The following is a 20,350-nucleotide window of genomic DNA, read 5'->3' as shown; positions in this document are numbered from 1 at the left end:
CAATTGATTAAGAAAGCATATATAAAAAATCGCTTAGCTGTATATCTATGTATGTATGTATGTGTAAAATGGGTCTACCTCACGGCATCGAAAGTCAAAAGATCGAAAAAGCAAATATCGGAAGGCAAAGATCGAAAATCGAAAGATCTTAAGTTGAAAGATAAAAAAAGGGTGCATGGTAAACGGTACTATGTATGTATATATAATATATATGAGTGGCATGCGGTGAAATTATCTTTTTTTTTTGTTATACAGCTTTGTTTAATGTGCGCGCGCAGAATACGGGAGGAAAAGCCTGTTCCTCTTGTTCCTGTTGTATCCTACTCGCGCAAATTAAGTGAGGATGAACGACGGGGGGGAGAGAAAATTTTACCGCACGCCACTGATATACATATATACTAACCGTTTTCCATATGTATGTTAAATGGTAAACGAACATTTTCGATTTTTTGACTGTCGGTGCGATGACGGTCACCCGTGTAAAATAGATAATGATCACTGGATCAGTGATATTAGAATATTGTACGTGAGAAGATGTATCGTGAACATAATATATATATATATATATATATATATATATATATATATATATATATATATATATATATATATATATATATATATATATATATATATACATATATATATAGGTATGAACAGTAATAAAAAGCAAAAACAATACTCACACACACAGTATACCTAATAGAACGAAGATGTAAAGAAAGATACTGTAATCGCAATACATAAATAATAGGCGCCAAATCAAAATTTACATATGTAATATGTATAATCACTCCAATCCTCCGATTCACTGTTTCGCTTATCGCACACTTGTTTACACAAAAAAACAAACACTTATTGAAATTATCACATCGTTAATTGTTAGCTTTTGAGTTTTGAACTAACAATTGTCACGCCGGCCTCGGTTAAAATTGTAATGCTACTGATTGTGTTGTATATAGATTTTTTTCATCAGTATGGTGGTCGACTTGTCGCGATATCGCTGCAACCATTCTCTCTTTTCATGTGTAAAGAAATTGGAGAAAGGAACAAAACAAGATGGCTCTTGCATCACGCACGACACTGCGTAATGCACGTGTAGGAAATATGTATAATATCTTCATACCTACATATATTAGTTTATGTATACTATGTATGCATAGGTGAAAACAAGGCCAAAGTTGATAAACTTTCTCGACGAGCACAAGGATTGATGTGATCATATGTCAATTTACATACATATAAGCAGGCGCGGCCCTTTTTGTTGAAATTTTATGTTTATATTAAGAAAAAAAACATAAAATTTAATTTAATTAAAAAAATAGGCAAGTTTTTTGTTTTTTAACTCTTTGCACTGATTTGCATTGAGGTTTGCCGTGTCTAGGGTTGTCAGATTTCATGCAAGTCAAACCGGGACACCCCCCCCCCGCCCTCCCAAATCAGATCAAATCATTTGTAATTTATATTAAATAATTATATTAATTACTCAAATAGGAACAAAAATATCTAAATTACATAAAAAGTCCACATGAAGACATTAAGAGGGCTGTACACCCGAAACCTTAATTTTGTTACCGTTCCTTTCTTCGATATATATATTGAGTGTATGTATATAGTGAGTTAATGCGACAATATATATCAATATATATACATATTGAGTGAATGCGACAATTGCGCTTCAACCAGATAAAACGTATTTTAAATTGACAAAATCGAGGTTTCGTATTCTACTATTTTCTCCTCCAAAACTGGACCAATTTTTAAAAAAATTTCATCATTGGTATGAGAAAAATACTTTCTATCGGCGTATTTTTTTTAAAATCGACCGTTAAATAAGCACGCTGGACTCGTTTCGTGGGTGTAAAAAAGAGGCGATTTTATAGATATTTGGCGGCTCCTAGCTCATATAAAAAATAATTAATCAAAAAAAATAAAACGATAGATGCACCCAAATGGTGGATATCCATAGCATATTAAAAAATAATTTCTCTAGTGCCATAATCGAGGAAGGGAGAAGTATAGTACGTTTGTATGGACAAGGTGCTGCTGTCCAGCCCTCTTAATAGGTGTTCATTCTGAGTGTGAGAAAATTATCGATTCAAGATAAATTGATTGATAATTATTTTTTTCTCCCTTCTACACATAGTTCTCCATAAAGTTGTATATGTAAGACAGAGACAAATAGTTCATTGTTGAATATTGCTCCGGTGTGAACCAGAATGTCTGGTCCAGACATGGACTTTCTGTTTATAGTTTACTAGTGGTTTTACCTGGCTTCGCTCGGTATTTGTAATATAAACCGCTTAAACATGACTAATCTAATAGTCAAAATTTTATAAAATTTATTTAAATAGTTTTATTTTATATAAATTTATTTGAATACTCGTTTTTTTTTTTTTATTAAATTGACTATCACGAACAAATAAACATATATACTAATTCTCTTTTGAAATTATATGTATACCAGAATCCGGCGCCTGCGCCCTCGGCACCTTCGCCCCTGGAGCCTTCGTCCCCGGTGCTTACGACATCGGGGACTTCGAATCCTTTGAATCGAAAAAAATCGAATCGGTGCCTATGAATCGAAAAAAAAAAATAAACCGAATGTGTTGTCTACGAACCAACGAACGAAGTTTACATAAACATATACAAGGTGTTTTTCGAAATTATATATTAGATGTTGCATATTTTTTAAATTACATATGAGTTAAAAACTTCTATAGGAATTTAAAAAGTAGTAAACCGGGACATTTGGGCGTCCCGAGAGGTTTGTTCTGGTAACTAAAAATCACTTGATATACAATTTTATTTTAAAAATTGTAATATAAACTAGTAATGAATAAAAAAAGGTTTATTAATGAAATAAAATTTAAATAAAGTCTTATGTGAAATGAAATATGAATTTTTTTCCCGAAACGTCTTGACACCGCCAAACTGAAAAACTGCTAATTGACCGATTTTGCATCCCCCTTCGACCCCTTTTTTTTCTTTTTAACTTGGGTCACTACCTGAACCCTAACTAGCATATTCAATCTTAAATTTCACAAATTTTTGTTCCAGCCTGTTTTACTATTTAACCTTAGTGGTCCATCCATATGTGTCACACCTCTGTACATATGTATATTGATAGCAAAGATAATTTTAGCATGAATGCATAATAATAAGTTAATAATTCGTATCAGTATAAAACATGTTGTCACTTAAGTGCAATGTTGTAACATTTTACGGGTCATAAAATTTGAAATTTGAGTCCATGCCACTCGCCATCAATACATAATGTGTCACAGGTTATTTTATATTTGTTTTGTGTTTCGAACGCTCAACTGGCAAACAATATTGTCATTATTTCAAGCAGACATGTAACTTTTCAAATATTTTCTACATTAACGAATTTTTATGGCTATTCCAATTGCATGTGTTTTTGACAATAAAATTAAATGTAAAAATATATTTTTTATTTTTACTTAAAAACATTTAAAAAAAATTACTCAAAAACGTTTCGAGTTTACGGTATTAACACCTAAAAAAATCTTTAAGCGCAAAAAGTTTATATATAATATTAATTTAAATATTAAACAAAATTTGCAAAAGGAGCATCGTAAAAAATACATTACATAAAATTTTATTTATTTTCTACCTGTTAAAAAAGATATATATGTAAATGTACATAGGCTCTCCAAGGTGAAATTTAGATGTTCGCTTTTTGCATAGTTACATATGTAACTTGATAGACAAAAACGTCGCCCATAAATACATTGAAACGAACAAAATTTTAAATAATCTACGGATAGTCATTAGTAAAGACCTGACCCAGAGCGCGCTGTTCATTGTTCACATGTTGTAAATGCATTGTTAAAGGTTTGCCGAACCTACGTAATTAAAAAAAAAAATAGTTTTAAATTCATAGTAATTCTAAATGGCAATTAGGAAGTACAAATCAGTGAAGTTTTTCAAAGGGAAGAGTGCTTAGAAATTCTGAAAAATTTATTACTCTTGATACTAACAATAAAATTTCATGTTAAAAAATACTTAAATGTTATACAATACATGTATGTACATATGTAAATACATATATGTATGTATGTACATACATTCATATGTACATATTCATACATACATATAACTATACATATATCATAATGAAAATTATGAATTATAAACTAACAAATAAATAATATTAAAATAAACTTTAAATTATGAATGTATTAATGATTCAAAATGTTAATAGTATGCATATGAATGTACGCAAATACATATATCATATATGTACTAGCTGTATTACCCGGCTTCGCTCGGCATTTGTAATGTAAACCGATTAGACATGACTTATCTAATAGTAACCATTTTATTAAATTTATTTGAATAGTTTTAATTTATATAAATTTATTTGAATACTCATTTGTTTTTTTTATTAAATTGACTGTCACGAATAAACAAACATATATAGTAAGTCTCTTTCAAAATTCGAATTCAAGAATCCGGCGCCTGCGCCCCCAAGAACTTCGCCCCCAGCGCGAAGGCGGCTTCGCCCTCGGTGCCTTTGCCCCCGGGTACTTTAAATTCTTTAAATCGAAAAAAATCGAATTATTTGTTCGATGACGTCACGGATTTACGACCCAACGAACGAAGGTTACATACATACAAAGTCTCTTTCCAAATTATATATTAGATAATGCAATATTCACAAGTCCATATATTGATTTTCATACATAATTTTACGGTAATTGGATTATTAGTCACATTGCGATCGCCCAAAAGACAATTTTTGACATGAAAATCGCGAAAAAGGAATGTTTGGCACTCGAGATCTCGTTAGTATGATAGTTATCGTTAGTATTGTAATGGACTTTGCCAGATGTTTCGTTATAGAGATTTAAGTGAATTTTACAATATAAAAAAGCTATAATTTCAAACGAATTTATTTGCATTTTAGTCAAGAAAATAGCATTACTTGGAATAAACATAATTTATTGTATTAATTAACTTGAGGGACGGGTAATATCATAAATTTTTAAATTTACATAATTGAACGTACATTGTACACCCAATGATATATTGAAAAAAGAAAAACACTGAAATGTACAAATTTTGTAAAACGAATTTCTTTCCTTAAAATTAAGTATTGTGTCATTTTAAGATACGATTAATGGAAGACAAAAAGATTTTACCGTGATTTTGGTAATAGAGTATTATTTCGTAATATTATACCATAAAAACTGTTAGATTGAAAATTTAATAAAAATTAAAATAAAACATCATAAATTTGTAAAATTGTGAATTTGAACTAATTAATAAATTACGTTATTACATATTTCTAGAGCCGCAACTGGTAAAATCGAATTTTATTGACATTTTTGTGAACTTTCACGTGCAAGTGCATGCAAAATGCAAAATGAGAAAATGAGTATGATAAATTTCACATTAAAATTTAAATAAAATTCCACTATAACCATGATTTTAAGATACAATCAATGTAATACCTATATAAAAGTTAAAAATTCTATCCTTGGTCTAATCTCTTGATAGCCCAGTGCGTTTTCATATAAAAGTAAATCTAATATATAATTTCGAAAGAGACTTTGTAAATCTGTAAATTAAATGCTAGATTGTAATTCAGGGATAGTTGGAATAAAGCTAAGCAAAAGCTAGTGGCCGGACCCACAGCGCGCCGTTTATTGTTCAATTGTTGTAAACGCTTTGATAAAAATTCACCGAACCTTTTTTTTTGTGTACTCTAGCTTTGTAAAAATAGGGCCAAACCGCCTCGATTCCTGGAAAAAGCACCCACCCTCTCTATCCGTAGTCTACTCAAAACTTATGAGTTATTAGCTCGAGTCATAAGTAGTGGCCGGACCCACAGTGCGCCGTTTATTATTCAATTGTTGTAAATGCTTTGTTAAAGATTCGCCGAACCTCTTTCTTGTTGTACTCTAGCTTTGTAAATAGAGTCAAACCGCCCCGATTCCTGGAAAAAGCACGGTCTGTATCCGTAGTCTAGTCATAAGTAGTCTTCAGAATGCTACAGAACAAGAGAGACAATATTGAACCATTTTTTTTTTGTGTCAAAAGCATCGTTCCATTGCCGTTCTTTACTCACAAGTACTCGGTTCGGTGATTATTGGTCACGAATCTCTATAACGAAACATCTGGCAGCCGAAAAATCCATCATACTAACGATAACTATCATACTAACAAGAACCGAGTGCCAAATATTCCATATTCGCGATTTTCATGCCAAAAATTGTCTCTTAGGCGATCGCAATGTGACTAACAATCCAATTACCCAAGTACTCAACTGTACATACATTTCAAACGTTCATAAATTAATTTACATCATATGAAATTACCAAGTTAATTATCATAGAAAAACTATTTGTTTCGGTCCTTCACTTCCACAAGCACTTTTCAAACGATCGATCAAAGTTGACAACGAAAGTGTCATAGCTAACATTAATAAATTTAAAAAAATCAAACATGCGAGTGATGGAATTCGACGTGCTCCAATGACGATCTAAAGCGCACGCATCGCGGCCAGGACCAATATACGCATTTAATTAACACATTAAATGCGGATGCGTAAAAAAGATTTTGCCGCGTGCATGCGCACACATTGCGTACTACCCGGTCTTCGTGACGGGCCGGAATGTGAAATTACCGAAAACGCAAATATCGGAAGGCAAAGATCGAAAATCGAAAGATAAAAAAGGGTGCATGGTAAACGGTACATACTCACTTAATTTGCGCGAGCAGGATACAACAGGAACAAGAGGAACAGGCTTTTCCTCCCGTATTAATGTGCGCGCGCAGAATACTGGAGGAAAAGTCTGTTCCTCTCGTTCCTGTTGTATCCTGCTCGCGCAAATTAAGTGAGTATGTACCGTTTACCATGCACTCTTTTTTTATCTTTCGACTTAAGATCTTTTGATTTTCGATCTTTGCCTTCCGGTATTTGCGTTTTCGGTAATTTCACATTCCGGCCCATGAGGTAGACCCCGTACTGCCATATATACAGGTTGTATAAAAACATGGGCCCGCTTTTAAATCGCATATCCCTACACCCGCTGACCACTTACATACATACAAATGAATGAAACTCCTACACTTGAAAGGGTGAAGCATCAAGTTTCAAACAATTACCGCTAGATGTCTCTCCTGACCAACAAACAGCCCCTAACCTCAATCATTCGGAAGATGATAACCTAACATGACCTAACCTAACCTCAATCATTCCCAATATGACGATTGATTCGGTTCGAAATACTACAGGGCTGCTTCTTGCCACAACTTTATTTATTTTATTTTATTTATGAACAGAGAGAAACTTACAGCTAAAACCAAGATGATAAAATAAATAGTTAAACATAAGCCAATTAAAAGTTTCTTCAAATTGCATTAAAATGAAAAATGAACTTGCTATGAAGGCCAATAAAAAATAAAAAAATAACATTTATAAATATTCTAATAACAAAAATTTTGTTTACAAATTATTTCCTATTTAATTGAAAATTATATTGTTTAACGTGTTATTTAGGACCTTTAAATTGCGTTAGCTAAGATTTCACCCAGAAGTATAATCAACTTTTACTCCAATGGCAAGAACGAACTCTAGGTAGACTCCAGCTGTGATAGGCGTGTCTTCAAGTCACTGCTAATTTGTACGATCTTATTATTTCGACGTTTCTCCTACATTTCTTCAAATATGGAAATCACCGTTATCGATAACAGTCAAACCAATGTCTGTACAAGGATAAAATATCACCGAGAACAATCCAGGGGGTGAGTTTTGGGAAGAATTTACAGACTAGGCATGCCAGCGCTTTTTTACAATTATTAAAAAAACAATCAACTTTTATACTTTTCATGGATTAGTAATATTTATTTACCTACGGTTATGTTACATAACCATAAGTTATCTGCTAAGTTAATTACTAATCCATGTTACATAAGTTAATTACTAACCAGTTTTTCACGTGGAAAAAAACGCCGGCATGCCTAGTCTGCACCGTCGCGATCCTTCCCAAAACTCACCACCTGAATTGTTTTCGGTGATATTTTATCCTTGTATTGACATTGGTTTGACTGTTATCGATAACGGCGATTCCCATATTTGAAGAAATGGAGGAGTACATTATGTAGTACATAGTAATGGTCCGAAATCAGTGTTTTCGAATATTTTTTATGTGAATTTATATTTTAATTTTCAACCTATACAGCACATTTGAGTATATTCGACGTACCAAATTAGGATTCTGTCGATATTTTAACCTTTCTAAAGGTTTTTTTAAACCATTTCAAGCTTACTATTCGAATATGTAGAGACTCTAGTTAGAAAGCCACTGGTTAGAGGCTGTTCACTGAGATCTAAAGATCTCCTTTCAAATGATAAAAGTCTCCGAGATATACATATGTAGTGATTTATAGTCAGGTTCATCTTTTTAAAACAGTCCGCATTGTAAATCCAACGTGCGGAACTCGAAAATTTACGCAACTAGGAAATACGCAGAGTACGCATTGTGTTTCCATTGATTAAACATTTCGCATTTTTTTTTTGTCATTTCAGGCACTTTCACTTTGGTGATCCGCTCAATTTGATGTCGGGCAAATATGCCCAATTGCACTGTTGCCCAACTAAATTGCGTTTCTCAACTCTCAAGTACGTACTAAAGCGTACAGAAACGAAACCGGAGACTTTTCTTCACCAAATGTAATTTAACCAGATCAAGATAATTGCTCGGTGCGTGTCGTAATTGGGAATTCATTAAGTTGAGAAATGCCCGCTATTTGCAGAAGCGTTAGAAAATTGATTTGCAATATGTTGAATGCACATGCAATTACATGATAATATAAATTTATTTATGTGATGTATTTTTTAATATACATAGATGCTTGTGCAGAAATGTGGAATTAAAGTCCATATTTTTACATATTTAATCAATTTATTTTATGTATTCTGATATGCCCACTCGTTTTTTTTTAACACTTACTCAAATGGTGATTTTTTTCATTCTACTTAGTATAGTTGATATGCATTTGAATACATTTTGTAATAGAAAAAGAACATCATCTATGCAACATGTCAGAGTTTCTCTTTTTTGTCAGTTCTTTTTGTTCACTCTTTTTTGTCAAATATACTCAAAATGTTCTTTTTTGATTAAGTCAACTTTCAAGTATTTTGTAATAATAAAAAAAAAATTACGATTTTTTTATCGTAAAATAAACATTTATATAGAGCGTTTATGTACATAGTTCTAGAATTTTGAAAATCAACGAGCGCATTATTTTAATATGTATGTATGTATGTATGTACATATGTATTGGTATCGCGACAAAACCGCGCGGGACAAAATCACTTGGACGAAACAAACAAAATCGGGCAAACCAAAGTTACGCGGCGTCAAAATCGCGCAACGCATATATAATCAAATTATCCCTTAATTTGTTTGGATTTTTCTTATATATTAGATCTGTTTTTAAAATCTATATTACTTGTTTTTATATTCATTTTTTTCTTTATACACGCTTTGCGCGATTTTGTCGCTGTGTGGTTTCGTTCAAGCGATTTTGTCCACGCCATTTTGTGACAGCACCATATGTATTAAGTATATTATATGAAAATTTGAAAAATTTAAATTGTGAGTGTTAACTATGTACATTATACTATTTTGTATAAAAAAAACGCTGCTTAGTAAACAAAATGATTTTATATGGACTAAATGTATTAATATATTTAAATAATAATATGGAGAACCAAATTTCAAGCTTTGCACCATGGTCCACATTGAGTGCATTTTATATAAATAAAATGTAAATTTTCTGATCTAATCCTTTTAAAAAATTCATACATTATGTATATGTAAGTGATCCGCGGTATTTAAAATTATGAATTCAGTGGGTCGTGAAGCCATAAAGATTGGCAATCGCTATTCTAAACGATCTTGTGCTAAATTTAGAACTACATAGTTTTTAGATTTTTTAATAAAATTAATCATTTTTGACAATTTTTCTCTTTATTTTAATTTCCGGTTGGCAACCCTAATCTCTGTATGCACATAAATGCTACACGTTGTGATAAAAAAATCTAGCTCCACTTAGGTTCAAATAAGTACACAATAAAATTACTTATACGATAAATTGAAATTGTAATGAGGATTAAATTTTTTATTGTCGGGGTTTTATCATGTTATTATGTTTGTTATGATTCGCTATTACTGACCCATTACCTTACGACTTTCTAATATATGTAGGTATTATACATATACATATCTATGTTTTTGTACACATAATTTAAATTGATTCTAAGATGCACACATAAATAAATTATCATGTTTAAAAATATATTTTAAAAAGGAAAAAATTGTTGGAGATTCATTTAATGAACTTTTCATTGATATTGAACAAATTATCCTCTATAACACTGAACCCATGGCTTAGTGCTATTTATTATTATACAATGCATTACTTTATGAAAGGGTGTACCTTGATAAAGGATCACTTTGCTATTTTAATTCCAAAAAGGATACCCAAGAACATAATCAACACTGCGATGGCACTGAAACGGCGAAATTTCGAAGCCCGAATTTGAAGGACTCTAATACAAAAACGCTAGTATAGATACTAGTAAAGTGTTTATTAGTTTTCAATATAGAATCGTCAAATTAAGGTTAAATTATAAAATCGAGGAAATCTTAAATCCGAGGAAATCTTAATCTGAAGGTCGAGGCTTTACATATATATTTTTACAATTTAAATAAAAAAATTACGATTTTCCAATTTAAACCGTATGCCTAATTGTGCATAATTATCCGATTAGAAATCATCACTTTGAGATAATTAGTATCTTAGCAAGGTTTTTATAAATCTGTAACTTGCCGATCGTCATATTTATTATTGACTGCACTTTGTACGTACAGACTCAACACATTGTGGATTTTTTGCTCGTTGCGGTTTTAAATAAACGAACCGCAGTATTTGAATAAATATGTATATACATATATAATTTTACAACGAGCGTAAACAACGCGAGTTTCATTAAAATAAAAGAAAAAATATCATGTTCAATTTTACGAGCGTTGATGGTGTATTTATTGCGAATACAATTAGGGATTCAACTTGTTTTCGAAAGAAATAAATAAATTCGTAGTTCTACTTCGATTTATATCAGAATACAAAATTACGAATACGAATACTTAAATTTGTGGAATTGAAGGTTCAAATACGTGTTTATGCACATATTTTATATTTGGCAATGAAAAAGGTATAATACATATTTTATTTCTAAAATTATACAGAACGCCTTTTTGGTTAATATAAAAATATTTATAAACGACGTTGTTTCATCGTAGAGCTATTTCGAAATTTACATAAATTGATTTTTAGCATTGGCACTTTGTATAGTTGCTTTATCATTAGCGCGAAACGAAGTTGTTGATAATTCTATTATTCAAGAGAACGCCGATTAAGTCTATTTAATAATATTATAAAAAAAAAGTAATAATTGTACTCGGAACTATTGTTACATTATAATGATGTTGCATGGATATTATGTAATTTGTATGCATGTGAGTAATTAGTGTTTTGCTTGTATGCATGTGAGTAATTAGTGTTTTGCTTGTATGCATCTTTTAACGCGAAGTTAAAAGATACAAAGTTTGGTATATTAGCGATTTTTTTGTGATTCAAAATGACCTTAGATATTTATTTGGGTCAAAAAGTTGAGAAAAAATGCATTCAAAGTCCCCAGGTAAACCTCGAATACGATCTTATTGGTAGTTTTGCAAAGAAGACCCAACCTATGCACATTAGCAGTATTTGGTACACATGTTGTAATAGGGTCTACCTCACGGGCCGGAATGTGAAATTATCGAAAACGCAAATATCGGAAGGCAAAGATCGAAAATCGAAAGATCTTAAGTCGAAAGATCAAAAAAAAAAGGGTGCATGGTAAACGGTACATACTCACTTAATTTGCGCGAGCAGGATACAACAGGAACAAGAGGAACAGGCTTTTCCTTCCGTATTCTGCGCGCGCACATTAATACGGGAGGAAAAGCCTGTTCCTCTTGTTCCTGTTGTATCCTGCTCGCGCAAATTAAGTGAGTATGTACATGAGTATGTACCGTTTACCATGCACCCTTTTTTATCTTTCGACTTAAGATCTTTCGATTTTCGATCTTTGCCTTCCGATATTTGCGTTTTCGGTAATTTCACATTCCGGCCCGTCACGGAGGCCGGTTGTGATATCACTCTTTTGGTATGGATCTTCTATACAGAATTACATATGTTCAATTTGATATACATATATACATATATACAAAAAGAGTGGTCCACGGTTTTGTACTGAGTAATACTCGGAAATTGAAGAGAATAAGAACTTTTGATTATGGTTGTTCGACTCTCACTTTATATATGTACATAATACAATCTAGTCGACATTTCAGTAATATAACCAGAACTTCGAGCAAACGTATGGTCTTAGCAAGCCAGATCTTCACTGGCTGCAGTTCGAGAGTTGTTTCACACTTTGGTGATGTCACCTGACCTGCCCGTTCACTTTCCAAGTGTGATTTTTATTTGTGGAGTTGTCTTAAAGCACATACACAGGTACGAAAGAAAGTCACGAACATTGGAAGAACTGAAAACCGCAATACAAAATCAAATCGAACAAATGGAAACACTGGGAAGAGTGGAGGCGAATTTTCGAAAACGGCTCAAAAAGCATGCTCGTACAAACGATCCACATTTGAGTGATATTATTTTTTGTACATAAATATTTGGAAATGGCGTACTTTTAACTTTATTTTTGATTTAATAATTTATATATATATATATATATATATATATATATATATATATATATATATATATATATATCTTCATTTTTACTACCAGACATTTCAATTATTTGACCTAAATATAAATAATTATTTACTACTTCTACTGGTTTATCATCTAAGGGGATGCTATCAGGCATGCAATAACTATTGAACATTAGTTTAGTCTTATCTACGTTAATTTTTAATCCTACTTTTCTACTTTCCCTGTCCAGCTGTGTTAGTCTGATAAGTAGGTCAGCTGAATCACGAGCTACTAAAACTATATCGTCTGCGAACCGAAGGTGACTCAAAAAGCGACCATTGATGCTTACTCCGGCTGTATCCCAATCCAATTTCCTGAAAACTCCCTCAAGCACCGCATTGAATAACTTGGGCGAGATTGTATCTCCTTGTCTTACTCCTTTTCCTATGCTAAATCTATCTGTACCTGAAAAAATTTTAACCGAAGCTGTGGCATTCTTATATATTGCAGCTAACAGTCCCACATAGGGTTCCGGCACTCCCTGTGTTTTTAGAGCGTTAAGTACTGCATTATGACTAACTGTATCGAAGGCTTTCTCATAATCGACGAAACCTAGGCACAATGGCCGTTGATATTCGTTGGCGCGCTCGATTAGTTCGCCAACTACTTGGAGGTGGTCCATTGTGCTGAAATTTGCCCTAAACCCTGCCTGCTCTATAGGTTGGTTCTCGTCGAGGATATTTTTCAGCCTTTCTGTAATAACCTTCGTGAAGAGCTTGTAGACCGCTGAAAGTAGACTAATGGGTCGGTAGTTCTTGATATCGCTTTTGTCGCCTTTTAGCTATACCAGAAGGATGGAATATATATATATATATATATATATATATATATATATATATATATATATATATATATATATATATATATGTATAGTACTATTTAATGTGTATGTTATAATACAGGAATATATTCCATATAACCTGGTACTAACCACCGTTATAGTTGAAGTGTATTTTCAGTTGTAATATACTCCACCTAGCGTTTTAGTTCATTCATATTCGAATGCAATTCAACTAGTACATTATATCTCTACAAGCGCATTTACACTTTCAACAATGTGCGCCAGTTTTGATATAACAGTTGAGTTTTGACAGCTCTGATTTTTTTACGAATGCTTTAGATTCCAATAATGCGTTGATATTTGCTAGATATCACGAATAAAGGTAATGATTACCGTATTACAGTAAGTCTAAGATTGTGTTCAAAGCAAAAATGTGACTTTCCAACCTAATGTAACTCTCCATCTATCGTGGTACCAACTTATAGTTGAACTGTAATTTCAATGTAATTCGCCATATGAATGAAGTTTCATGGGTTAGACGGAATATACTCCAACGAGTCAAAATATATTACAACTGAAAATACACTTCAACTGTAACAGTGGTTAATACCAGGTTAGATGGAATATATTCCAACTAGTCAAAATACATTACAACTAGAAGATACACTTCAACTGTAACATATATGTACATACACATGTACTTGTATCAAAGGTAGTAAGAAAATATATTAAAAAATATTTGAAAATCAATTTGTAAAATTTATTTAAATCACAATAGCGTATTTGCATTATATGTAATATAACGTTTTCTTAATTTCATATTCACGAATGAAATTTTATTTTCCATAAAATATACGCTATTTGTGTTAATAAGCAATACATATGTATATACATATGTATGTATGTACATTTTGGCATATGTATCTGTATGTACACATACATACATATTTCTAAAACACATTTTGCAATAGCCAATACAAAAAACAGTGTGTTTTTTATTTATTATTATTTAATTCTTAATAATTCTATGACAATTTCATGTAAATTGATTTGTGTAATTGTAAGCCATCAGAAGATAACATTTAGCTCTTAGTTAATAATAACGGATCATTATGACTCGTGAATATGAAAGTAAATATTCAATTTTGCATACTTTGCAAAGATTTCAGTGTCTATTTATTGCACGAGGCTAACGATTATGAAACAAATGTATGCTTATTCAACGATTACGATCCATTGAAATGGCGGGTTATATAATTGTAAAAGCACATACAGATGAATACGAGATTCTGGCAAAATAAGTTTGCTCAAACCTTGAGAAACAATTAGGAAACCTTCTACATATCTTAATAAAGGAATTTCATACTCATTCAATAACGAATATTTCCACATACATACTTACATAGATATAGTACCCAGTTTGCGAAATAGTAACTTGAATGTTTTTTGTACCGCACAATGAAAAAGCAAAATCATTTAAATTGACTTAGTTCTATTAGGCAATAGTACGTCTATTTTGAAGCTAGTATTTCAAATTTTTTTTGTACATAAATAGGTAGGTACATAAGACAGCAGTATAGCTCGGTGGTTTTGTTAATGCTAACCATCGAGAGGTATCTGGTGTCAAGCCCTGGGTAGATCTTGAATGAAAAAAAAATTAGAAGTATTTGGATATTTGTGTCTCCAAGTCGATTGCTTCCCATCAGACCTTGCCAATTTATCTTATTTCAATATCGAAACGGTTCCTTGAAATAAGTTAAATTAGCAAAACCACCCTACAATGTAGCCACTATTTGAATATGATTTCAAATTAATAGTCTATAAATTCTATATATATAGTTTTATACCATAGGTTTTGCTCAGTCTCCAAAAATTATGAACAAATATCAATTCCGTTAGACAAAACCATGGCTAAGTGATATAAATAAAAGCGAAATAAATGCAAATTTCAATTGGAAGAATTCGTTGATTTGTTTTTATTATTTTAATGACTCATTATAAGCTTATAATTGTGTTATAATGGGGATTTTCCGAAATTTTATTGATGAATGAAAAGAACATTAAACGATCGTTAGCTTTTCCAAGCCAATAAACACTATACAAAACCTGTATAATACTATGCTTATCAGTATGCATGTATAATATAATAAACAAAAGTGTAGAATCTTGCATATAATATATACATATATTACATGTAAAAAATTACAATGTAAGGAAAATCATCGGTCTTCACTAGTATTTTCTGCTTAGTATATATTAATATTAATCATAGTTTAATTTAATACCGTAAGGAAAGAAATCCGATATTGCGGAATGGAATTGCTAGAGAACGGAATCGGATCATGCGAATAAAATATTTTCATAATATCGCTAGTGAAATGTGCGTGTCGTAAGAACGGACATGGGTCATAGATTTTAAATAGATTTTTTTTAAATTTACCCGGAATGAATATTGTACTGCGAAAATATGTGTACTTAATTTATGTACTTACGTACATACGTACATTTAGGGAAAGTGAGAGTACTTCATTACACGCGATTTTACGTTTCCCTACATCAAAAGGGCGAAGTCTACATATGTATTTGATTGATTGAATAAAAATATAAAAAAATAAATAAACTTATCGGTTGACGTCCTATCGGCCAAATAGACAGAGAACAGAATTTTGAATAATTTCGATGCACAATTATTAATTACTATCGTTTTATATAATACAATAAAAAAATTGCGTTTTTTTTTGTTTGAAAATAATATTTTTAGCCGAGAAAAAAGATGCTTAAGAGGGCGTACACCCGAAACCTTAATTTTTTTTGCCGTTCCTTTCTTCGATATATATATTGAGTCAATGTATATATTGAGTGAATGCGACGATATATATCAATATATACATATATATATATATATATATTGAGTGAATGCGACAGTTACGCTTCGACCAGATAATACGTATTTTAAATCGACAAAATCGAGGTTTCGTATTCTCCAATTTTCTCCTCCGAAATTGGACCAATTTTTAAAAAAATTTCATCATCGGTATGAGAAAGATATTTTCTATGCAACTGTGCGCGTATTTTTTTTTAAATCGACCGTTAAATAAGCACGCTGGACTCTTTTCGTGGGTGTAAAAAAGAGGCGATTTTATAGATGTTTGGCGGCTCCTAGCTCCTATAAAAAATAGCTAATCAAAAAAATAAAAGCACAGATACATGCCAAAGGTAGATAGATATCCATAGCATATTAAAAAATAATTTCTCAAGTGCCATAATTGAGGAAGGGAGAAATGTAATACGCTTGTATGGACAAAGCGCTGGTGTCCAGCCCTCTTAAGGCCCTTAATAGGCTGGTGGCAAAATTGTGTATGTGCGTCATTATTGAATTTATTTTTATACCATTTTTAACAAAGCAATTACATTATAATTAATATAAATAAAATAATAATCGGCAATTATATTAGCTTTCTTTTTTATTTATCCTTCTTCCATGATCATCGTCATCATTCGTCACCCACTGCCGATTGAAAATAAATTAAAATAATTAAAAAAGTCCGTCAGCCTAGTGTCCGTTCGGCCAAACGTCCCTTGGCCAAGTGTCCATTCGATCAAAAGTCCACGCACGGTATTTGTGTCGAAAATTAGTTGTATTTAAAGCATTAAACACAATATATTTACTCTGGATTGTAATTGGACTATATTTTCCCTGTTTTATTATTATCGAAATAAATAATAATTTTAAATAAAATAAAATAATCCATTATTATTTTACTACGCAATATATTATTACGTATCAGGTGTCGAATCTGACTTGTTGCAAAAAATATTATGTTGCTGCACCCACTTTATCTATCATAATGAAATACAAAGTGAGTTACAATACTGAAGTTTAATCTGAAGTCCCTTCAGATTAAACTGGGCCTTAATTTCTTTGAGAAATTATATCAGATTTACATCATTTAGATTGTATTCGCCATATATGTATGTAAAAAGCAATTTATAGCACAGCGTTTGATAGAATGCATGTGTAAATGAACATAACATATAATTATTCTGGAAAATTTCAAGCAAGAAACTTGTTCATATTACTCAAGTACCTCTTTTACACTTTGCACTCTCGTAAAAATCGTAAAAAATCTAAATCCGGGTACTTAAATGTATTTAAGCGAATTTGATTCAATTTGATATACCAGATCAAGATTCCAATGAGATGTTAATTTTAGTACTAAATATTTTATTCGGTTACCTGGAAAATGGTTAGTATTTGAAAATTGATTCGAAAAAATTATATTTTTCAATCACACTGTCTGTAATGACCGGATTGAAAATATTGTCAACGAAAACCGGTTTTACGTGTAAAAAAAATCGCACACAAATCATAAAGTAAATAACGTACTTACACATACATTTAAATCATATATAAAAATTGTACAATTTCGGTAAACAAAAAAAAATCTGTTGCTTAGTTTTCTTAGTAAAAATCGTCACGGCTCGACAAAGTGGCTAATTTGAGGTTTTCACGCTTACAAAATTTGTCAGAATTCCAAACTTTTCGAAGCGGCCGCTAACTAATCGCCATTCATTGCCTACAGATGAGTATTTGGCCATTTTATGTAATACATGAATATATGTATATGTACAAGGAGGCTTGCCACACTTCTGATTACAATAAACGTCTGTGTAAGTACAGGTTAAACTCGTCTGCGATGTGATCACGCAATCGCCGACGATTCCGGATAAGTAATTTTTAGTAAGTTTCACTGTACATGTATGTACTTACATACATATGTACATACGTACTATGGCCACTGCAAGTACATATGTACATAAGCGTTGGAAGTTGCGTGGACACTGGACCACATAAAAGTGACCAAATATCATCGATGATTCGTAAAAAGGTGACGAAACTCTCCGAAAAATAGAAAGTTTTCTCCAATGAAACCTTGAAAATTCTGAATTTCATACATTTACTCAACGGCTCGGAATCCTATAATGCTATTTGTATATTATGCACATATTTTCTTATCACATTATCTAATATATAATTTCGAAAGAGACTTTGTATGTAAATATTGTTGGTTGGATAATGGTTGGAACTTCGAAAACAAGTCAAAAGATGCTTAAGAGGGCTGGACACCAGCGCCTTGTCCATACAAACGTATTACACTTATGTAATTACACTTATTAATTACAGGCATGTTTCTATCTTTTCATTTTTTTGATTAGTTATTTTATATAGGAGCTAGGAGCCACCAAACATCTATAAAATCGCCTCGTTTATACACCCACGAAATGAGTCCAGCGTGCTAATTTAAAGGTTGATTTTTAAAAAAATCAATTTTGTATACTATTAACAAAGCAATTACATTATAATTAATATAAATAAAATCTTAAATTTCTGTTTAGATCTCTTCAAAGATGAAAAATGAAGAGACAGCACACATTGTTCACACATCAAGTGCATAAATGTGTGCACCAAGGCCGCTAGTAGATATATATTTTATAGATTTTTTTATTCGCAATACCTTTTTTTTTATATTATTTGAAATTATTCGAATTGCCCGGCGTTGCTAGGGCAAGTAGAAATTGGAAAAAAAAATTAATCTGCCTTATAAAGTCTGAGCCATACCAAACAAATTAGAACCACCAAATTTTGTTCATTATATCATACTTAAAAGTTCGTGTTATTTGTATTTTTGTAGATTTTTTTGGTTTTCACATTTATAAAAATGTAGATTTTACATTAGATCGTCGACTTTAATTAAAAATAATATATACATAATTAAAAAGTACTTTTTTTTTATAAAATGGTGCCGGAACGCACTTCTTGTCAAGTATTTTATTAAATAAATTTATGTTTAAATATTATTTAAATTAAATTCAAAGCTTTTTTTTTGTGGTATTAAGTGCATGAAAAATTGTCCAAAATTTATTTTTAAAAAAATGCCGTAACCCCGTTCCAATTAGTTACATTACAAAATAAAAAACAAATGCATGTATTGAGCATTCATAGGAATTGAAAATAGATTTTATGCCTTTTTTCCTTTATGCTGCATACAATTTAAATAAAATAATACTATAAATACATACTAACAAAAAAATACTGTATAAAATAGAAAATGATCACCAAAATACCTTGAAAATTATTATAATTTTTTTTAATTTTATTTATTTGGAGGGGGGGAGGGCAAGAATCAACTCCACCTAGGATTGTCGAATTGATCCTCTACTGATTGTGAACATAATTTATGAACAGTAAAAAGCATTGAAAAAGAAATAAAATAAATAGATAATTACCGATAAACTTGTATTTATTATTGATAAATTCACATATAATATTTGGGGATTGTTTTTAGTTAAGAAATTGAAGTTCGAACATTAAATTGTCGATCTTTGACCAAAATAAAAAAGGTTAACTATCACCTTACTAAATCGACAATGTATACCTATTTATTTACATCGCATTAAAATAAACGACCAGGTGCCGTCATCATTTTGTTATACAGCCTGCAATTTTCCTTACTCACGAGCTATGTATGAAACATCCGAATAATAATACATACATACATATGTATATATGTATTATTTAGGTAGATATGTTGCCCTAACCAGCCCACGTGCGTCAATGCATTGTACGAACTCAATTTTACGAAATGACACGTTCCAATGGCAAAACGATAGAGACAAGTGTTTGGAAATGGGCAATACAAACGTATCATCTGT

The 20,350-nt window shown here is 31.4% G+C and overlaps 1 protein-coding gene across 1 annotated transcript in view; it reads right to left on the bottom strand.

The window, feature by feature from the left end:
• The window catches only part of LOC143922541 (putative fatty acyl-CoA reductase CG5065), a 28,238-nt gene extending 9,743 nt beyond the window's left edge, over positions 1-18,495 (bottom strand). Inside the window, exon 1 of the mRNA XM_077445808.1 lies at positions 18,408-18,495. The gene's annotated coding sequence lies outside the window, so the exon portion shown is untranslated. The remainder of the gene's footprint in view (positions 1-18,407) is intronic.
• Positions 18,496-20,350: the final 1,855 nt, after the last annotated feature.

The sequence above is a fragment of the Arctopsyche grandis genome, chromosome 2 (assembly GCF_051622035.1).
Source record: "Arctopsyche grandis isolate Sample6627 chromosome 2, ASM5162203v2, whole genome shotgun sequence".
Lineage (NCBI taxonomy): Eukaryota > Metazoa > Arthropoda > Insecta > Trichoptera > Hydropsychidae > Arctopsyche > Arctopsyche grandis.
The sequence above is the reverse complement of the archived record's forward strand: the minus strand, read 5'-3'. Positions and strand labels throughout refer to the sequence as shown.